The following is an 8,102-nucleotide window of genomic DNA, read 5'->3' as shown; positions in this document are numbered from 1 at the left end:
ATTTCACTTGAGACAAAATTATTCTTAATAGATCCTTTGAGATAAATGGGAGTCTTCAAATATTTCACATCCAAAGTTGGAAGACTATAATAATGAAAAAGGGAAAAACTCTTGAATACTAGTGCTATCACAAAACTTAAAAGCAAGTTACATAAATTGCATAAAGAAGTTGAAATAGAAACTGCAAGGAAAATAAAAGAGGCATATTCTCCTTCCACAGCTGGATCAAACACCAGCAATATTTGGCTCAGGATTTGAGTTCTGCTATCGTGGGCACTTCTTAAGCCTTAGGATAATAGATTCTTTCACAGATTTCTTCCCAAAGAGTATTTTCAGAGCCCTCTTTAAGTCTTTATTTCTTAGACTGTAGATGAAGGGGTTTAGCATGGGCGTGACCACAGTATACATCACTGAGGCTGTTGCTTTTTAATGTGAGCTGTGGGTAGTAGCAGAGCTAAGGGACACTCCTATGCGTATACAATAAAGTCATGAGACACATGAGAGGTGAGATGCACAGATGGGAAATGCTTTATACTTCCCCCAAGCTGATGAGATTTCATGTATGGAGGAAACTATCTTAGAGTAGGAGTAAAGGATGTACATGAGGGAACCACCTGCCAGCAACATAGGTATAAAATACATTACTGCTTTATCAAGAAAGATGACAGACCTGGAAGGTTGGATCATTGATTGAACTCACAGAAAAAGTGAGGGGATGTACAGAAAGACAGTGGGAATACCATTATGCTTTCCAGCCAGGCATGCAGGAGACTGATGATCCAGGACAATAACACCAGCAGTGCACAGAGACAGGGGTTCATGATGACGATGTATTTCAGGGGGTGACAGATAGCCACAAAGGGGTCATAGGCCATCATGGTCAAGAGAAAGATGTCCAATCTTACAAAAAGTGAAAAAATACAATCGAGTTATGCAGCCTTCATAGGTGATAACTTGGTTCTGTGTCTGAATGCTCCACAGCAAGTTTGGGATGGTGGAGATGAAATAGAGGTTTACAAAGGACAGGCTGGAGAGGAAGAAGTACATGGGGGTGTGGAGGTGGGGATCTGAGCTGACAGGCAGGATGATGAGCAGGTTTCCAAACAGAGTGACCAGGTACATGGAGAGGAAAAGTCAAAATGTGAAAGGTTGTAATTTTGAATTTGGAAGAAATTCTGAAACTCCTATTATGTTCCTTGGTTTCATGCATTGGAGGTGACTGCAAGGAAAGGGGAAAGCAAATGACTGATTATGGTACGATCAGACTTCACTTGCATTGTTGAAATGTCAACTATTTATATTTTGCTGTTAAAAAGTTTATATCAATACTTTGTTCATGGATTTGGCAATGCTTATAGTTTTTTTGTTTTGTTTTGTTTTGTTTTTTTACTTTACAATATTGTATTGGTTTTGCCATACATCAACATGCATCCGCCACAGGTGTACATGTGTTCCCCATCCTGAACCTTGCTCTCATCTCTCTCCTTGTATCTCCTAAAATCCTATAATGGGGAAAGACTATCTCAAATAAAACATATCTGTATCTATATCTATATCTATATATATATATGAAAGTGAAGTCGCTCAGTCATGTCTGACTCTTTAAACCCCGTGGACTGTAGCACACCAAGCTTCTCCATCCATGGGATTCTCCACGCAAGAATACTGGAGTGGATTACCATTTCCTTCTCCATGGGATCTAACTGACCCAGGGATCGAAGCCAGGTCACCTGCATTGAAGGCAGATGCTTTAACCTCTGAGCCACCAGGGAATACACACACACATATATATATATATACACACACACATATACACACACACACATACACACACAGGGCAAACATAAGTTCATTCTCTATAACTGTGAGTCTGTTTCGTGAATTCACTTGTAACATTTCTTTTTAGATTCCACATAAAAAGGATGTCATATATGCAGAGTACATCATGAGAAATGCTGGACTGGAAGAAACACAAACTGGAATCAAGATTACCGGGAGAAATATCAATAACCTCAGATATGCAGATGACACTACCCTTATGGCAGAAAGTGAAGAGGAACTCAAAAGCCTCTTGATGAAAGTGAAAGTGGAGAGTGAAAAAGTTGGCTTAAATCTCAACACTCAGAAAATGAAGATCATGGCATCTGGTCCCAACACTTCATGGTAAATAGATGGGGAAACAGTGGAAACAGTGTCAGACTTTATTTTTCTGGGCTCCAAAATCACTACAGATGGTGACTGCGGCCATGAAATTAAAAGACACTTACTTCTTGGAAGCAAAGTTATGAGCAACCTAGATAGCATATTCAAAAGCAGAGACATTACTTTGCCAACAAAGGTTCGTCTAGTCAAGGCTGTGGTTTTTCCTGTTGTCCTGTATGGATGTGAGAGTTGGACTGTGAAGAAGGCTGAGCCCCGAAGAACTGATGCTTTTGAACTGTGGTGTTGGAGAACTCTTTGCGACCCCATGAATCGCAGCACGCCAGGCCTCCCTGTCCATCACCAACTCCCGGAGTTCACTCAGACTCACGTCCAGTGAGTCAGTGATGCCATCCAGCCATCTCATCCTCTGTCATCCCCTTCTCCTCCTGCCCCCAATCCCTCGCAGCATCAGAGTCTTTTACAATGAATCAACTCTTCACATGAGGTGGCCAAAGTACTGGAGTTTCAGCATTAGCATCATTCCTTCCAAAGAAATCCCAGGACTGATCTCCTTCAGAATGGACTGGTTGGATCTCCTTGCAGTTCAAGGGACTCTCAAGAGTCTTCTCCAACACCACGTTTCAAAAGCATCAATTCTTCAGCGTTCAGCTTTCTGCACAGTCCAATCTCACGTCCACACATGACCACTGGATAAAATATAGCCTTGAAGAGATGGATCTTTGTTGGCAAAGTAATGTCTCTGCTTTTCAATATGCTATCTAGGTTGGTCATAACTTTCCTTCCAAGGAGTAAGGGTCTTTTAATTTCATGGCTGCAATCACCATCTTCAGTGATTTTCGAGCCCCCAGAAATAAAGTCAGCCACTGTTTCCACTGTTTCCCCATCTATTTCCCATGAAGTGTTGGGACCGGATGCCCTGATCTTCATTTTCTGAATGTTGAGCTTTAAGCCAACTTTTTCACTCTTCACTTTCACTTTCAATAGGCTTTTTAATTCCTCTTCACTTTCTGCCATAAGGGTGGTGCCATGTGCATATCTGAGGTTACTGATATTTTTCCCGGCCATCTTGATTCCAGCTTATGCTTCTTCCCGCCCAGCATTTCTCATGATGTACTCTGCATAGAAGTTAAATAAGCATGGTGACAATATACAGCCTTGACATTCTCCTTTTCCTATTTGGAACCAGTCTGTTGTTCCATGTCCAGTTCTAACTGTTGCTTCCTGACCTGCATACAGGTTTCTAAAGAGGCAGATAAGGTGGTCTGGTATTCCCATCTCTTTCAGAATTTTCCACAGTTTATTGTGATCCACACAGTCAAAGGCTTTGGCATAGTCAATAAAACAGAAATAGATGTTTTTCTGGAAATCTCTTGCTTATTTCATTATCCAGCAGATGTTGGCAATTTGATCTCTGGTTCCTCTGCCTTTTCTAAAACCAGCTTTAACATCTGGAAGTTCACGGTTCATGTACTGCTGAAGCCTGGCTTGGAGAATTTTGAGCATTACTTTACTAACATGTGACCTGAGTGCAATTGTGTGGTAGTTTGAGCATTCTTTGGCATTGCCTTTCTTTGGGACTGGAATGAAAGCTGACCTTTTCCAGTCCTGTGGCCCTTGCTGAGTTTTCCAAATTTGCTGGCATATTGAGTGCAGCACTTTCACAGCATCATCTTTCAGGATTTGAAATAGCTCAACTGGAATTCCATCACCTCCACTAGGTTCGTTCGTAATGATGCTTTCTAAGGCCCACTTGACTTCACATTCCAGGATGTCTGGCTCTAGGTCAGTGATCACACCATTGTCATTATCTTGGTAATGAAGTTCGTTTTTGTATAGTTGCTCTGCATATTCCTGCCACGTCTTCTTAATATCTTCTGCTTCCATTAGGTCCATACCATTTCTGTCCTTTATTGTTCCCATCTTTGCATGAAATGTTCCCTTGGTATCTCTAATTTTGTTGAAGAGATCTCTAGTCTTTCCCATTCTGTTGTTTTTCTCTATTTCTTTGCATTGATCGCTGAGGAAGGCTTATATCTCTTCCTGCTATTCTTTGGAACTCTGCATTCATAGGCTTATATTTTTCCTTTTCTCAGCAACAGGTCCATTCATGTTGCTGCAAATGCCATTATTTCATTCTTTTTAATTCATCTTAAGGAATAAGGGATGTAGAAAGTAATTGGAAATATGCAAAAATGTGATTTATTTGCATGAAGAACATTCCTTTTCATTTTTGTTTAAGACAAGGATTGCCAGTGAAGTATATTTAACTGACCACAAAATGCCTTCAGTTAAAAAAAAAAAAAAAAAAAAAAAACAGAACAATAAAGAGTGTGTAAGACACCTGGCAGTGATTTTACCACATAAAATTTTAAAAGCTCACATATTCTGCACAAGTAATTGTATACATATATGACATATTTAAGGGTGAATGCAATCTTGGTGATATAAGCCAGTTCCTAGTTTAAAAGAATACAATAAAATTCAGGAGCAAAAACATGACGAATTCCTTATTGAAAGCAAACAACTTTAACAGTCAGTTTTAAATGAGGATGTAATGGACTAATGAATCTACACATATATTTAATCTTATTGATAATGAAATAATTACAGAATAAGCTTGTTGGCATACTCATTTCCACATAATAAAAGCTTTTTAATTTTAATATTAAGAGGCAGGCGATACTGTGAAATGTAAGTCTCCTGAACTGCTGTTGCAGGAAAATGTTTGCTAGCATTCCTTGATCTGGATTTTACTCATTATAGCAAAATATGCTTCTTCTTAGAAAAATGTCCTACATCACTGTACATTCCCCCATAGCTAGCACCCTCTGTCTCTACTTCAGTTAATTACAAAGGTCCTTGTACTTATGAACACAAGTACATTTACTGAAAGAACTTTATACCTCTCCTTCCCTCTTATAATTGGGCTTCCATGTACTTCATTTAATGGTCAACGTTGACCCTTGTATTGTTGAGTTCAGTATTCACTTCTATTTTCAGAATCATGAAATAATCCATTAATCAGTCAAGACACAATCAACTGCAATAATCATGGCTCTGGGTTTAGTCTACATTGTCACTCAGCCAAATTCGGGTCAATGTTCTTGGCTGACATTCCCTCTGACTGTCTCCTGTAGTATTTACTGGACCCTTGGACTTACCTGGGTGGAGTTTCTGACAGCAAGGTCTCAACATATGTGTCCCAACTCCTTTTGGATGGCTGGTGATGGAGACAGAGGCTCTGTCTACAGACTAGATTGTGGAGTCAGGCATTGGTCCCCCAAATAGAGTTTTGACTCTGCAAGCACCAACCATGCCCCAATCTAGTCCAAGGTTGCACAGGCTGAGGGACTGCAGCACAAGAAATATTTGTGGCTCCTTATGTCTGCTAGTTAGCATGTTTCCCTTTTGTAACTACTACCTCTAATAATTGATTTCCCTGTGGGAAAATGGTCTGGACAGATAGGAAACGTTTCCTGTTCATACTCTGTGTCTGGGATTCAATGTTACAAGCCAGATGAATTCAGTATTCAGTGTTTATTACTTCTTTAATAATTCCACCTGTCTTCCAGAGGGATAAACCTTAAGATCCCAACACCTCACCTCATCCCTGAGTTCAGGTTTTCTCCAGAGTCCAAGCTTGAGGATTCTTCTTGGTTAGATCCCTAATCAAGGCACTGACTTCACTCCTGGTGAGCCACAGCCTTTTGATTCTAGAGAAAATTAGCATTCCCATCTTCAAAAGTGGGATAACTTAGATCCTTTAACATAAAGCCTTGGACAGTGTAGTGCTTGGATTTATGAGAGTTTTGCCAAAGCAGTTAGGAGCTTCATACTTAGAGCACCAATTGAGAGCTGCCAGTTAGTCCCTCATTAGAAAACGTTTGTTATGAGAGTTTTGCCAAAGCAGTTAGGAGCTTCATACTTAGAGCACCAATTGAGAGCTGCCAGTTAGTCCCTCATTAGAAAACATTTGTTATAAGAAGTGTATGGATTTTAGGACCATATAGGGACTGCATAACTTAATTTTTAGAAAACTCCATTATATGAGCTGATACTATTCCAAACTCCATTCTCATTGCAGAAATGGGCTCATGGAAATTAGCGATCTGCACATTATAATCTGAATAAGGCAAGAGACTTTTTTTTTTTTTTTTTTGAATTCTCTCAGGTTGTTTCTGGTTTTCAAACTTTGGCCCAGCGGTTCTCAGAGATGCCTTTGCCAGGTGTGATATTTGGTCATGTTGAATGGATGCTGCTAAACATCTACAATGCCCAGGACAACACCCAGCACAAAGAATGATCCTGCTACAAAAGGTCAACAGTGAGAAAATGAGTAAACCTATTCTAGATCAGGACTTTCCCCTCATCACTGCACATACAGTCACCCAGACACTAGTTCATATGTAGTTTCTGATCAGCAGGTCTTACCTGGTCTTGCCTGGTGAGTCAAGAGGTTCCTGGATGGTGTTCATGGTGCAAGTACTGTACCGTGGCCACTTTTCAGTAAGCAAGGCTGTGTTTATATTTTAGAATCTTGCATGTGGTTTTACATTTTCTCCACTCCAAATTGTCTTCACCTGAGCTTTTGAATGAAAAATATAAGCATTCACTCCAGATGTATGATCAGTTCTATTTTTTTTTACAAGGACCCATGTATCGCACCAAATTATATACTTCTGAAAAGTCTGAAATGCTATTTTTCAAAGAAAATCAATGTGTGTATACACACACACACACACACACACACACACACACACTCAGTTAGGTCTCTAGGAAGACCCCCACAAGGTCCTGATCAGTTTCACAACAATTAACTGATAGAATAATAAAATTGAATTGAATTGAAGGTACTTGTAATAGTCTCATTCTGCTTGTTTGAAGCATTTGTTTTGATACATGAATATAACTGTAATGACTACCCTGCTATTCACCTTTTTATATAAAATACAAAATAAAAAAATGAAACAGTGACTTCATTGGTATCCCTTTGAGGTCATGTGGAGAGGGTGGAAGAATATATGTGTTTGCACAACAGGATTCCAAGCTTTCCAGGGACTCATCCTTTATTTATGAGGATGATATATAATGGTTGATACTAACATTGCTCATTCTCTACCTTTTAGTGGTTTTGAGAAAATTCTGAGGAGTGGAAGATATTTCGTTTTGAGGAATGGAAGGAATCATATTTTTTGGAAGCAGTGGAGATTTCATACAGACACAAGAAAATAATTTAATAAAAACCAAAACATGCCTACAGTCCTTCAGCTCAATGAATATACCTTATAAATGAAAACTGACAGTCCACAGATTATGATATATGAACTACCTGAAAAATACATCTTTCTCATAGATTTAATGTTTTGTCTCACCATACTTAGGTTTAACCCTACTCTAGGGCCTTGTGTGCTTAGTTCCTCTATCATGTCCTACTCTTTGAGACCCTATGGACCTAACCCACCAGGCTCCTCTGTCCATGGGATTATCCAGGTGATAATATTGGAGTGTGTTGCCATTTACTTCTCCAGGGGATCTTCCAGACCCAGGAATCAAACCTGTATCTCATCTCCTGCATTGGCAGGTGGGTTCTTTGTAACTAGCATCACCTGGAAACTCCACTCTAAAGCCATACTATATCTATTTATTTCTTTATAGGTGACTTCAGAATAGATTCCACTTGGAGATGTATTTTATTGTTAATGACTAATTGCTAATGACTGTGGTAGACCAAGTGGACACAGGAGTGTACAGAAGACCAACAGCCTAGTGAGTGAAATACCCTTGACTAGTGACAACAAGTAGTATGTTAAGTTTGAATTACCAAAAATAGCATTAAGGTAGTGATATGTAAAGAAAGATTTTCACAAAAGTGAGAAATTGGTCTCAGATTTTCTTGCCAGGAAGTATTTTCCCAACTTATGGAAATGGTACATCTCATG

At 39.4% G+C, this 8,102-nt stretch overlaps 1 pseudogene; it reads right to left on the bottom strand.

Annotated features, from left to right (window-relative positions):
* Window positions 1-264: 264 nt before the first annotated feature.
* On the bottom strand, window positions 265-1,122 carry LOC147368329 (olfactory receptor 7A10-like; annotated as a pseudogene).
* Between the last annotated feature and the right edge of the window lie 6,980 nt (window positions 1,123-8,102).

This window comes from Bos grunniens, chromosome 7 (genome assembly GCF_055505025.1).
Source record: "Bos grunniens cultivar Pamir isolate PY7600 chromosome 7, Bosgru_T2T1.0, whole genome shotgun sequence".
NCBI classification, from domain to species: Eukaryota; Metazoa; Chordata; class Mammalia; order Artiodactyla; family Bovidae; genus Bos; species Bos grunniens.
The sequence above is the reverse complement of the archived record's forward strand: the minus strand, read 5'-3'. Positions and strand labels throughout refer to the sequence as shown.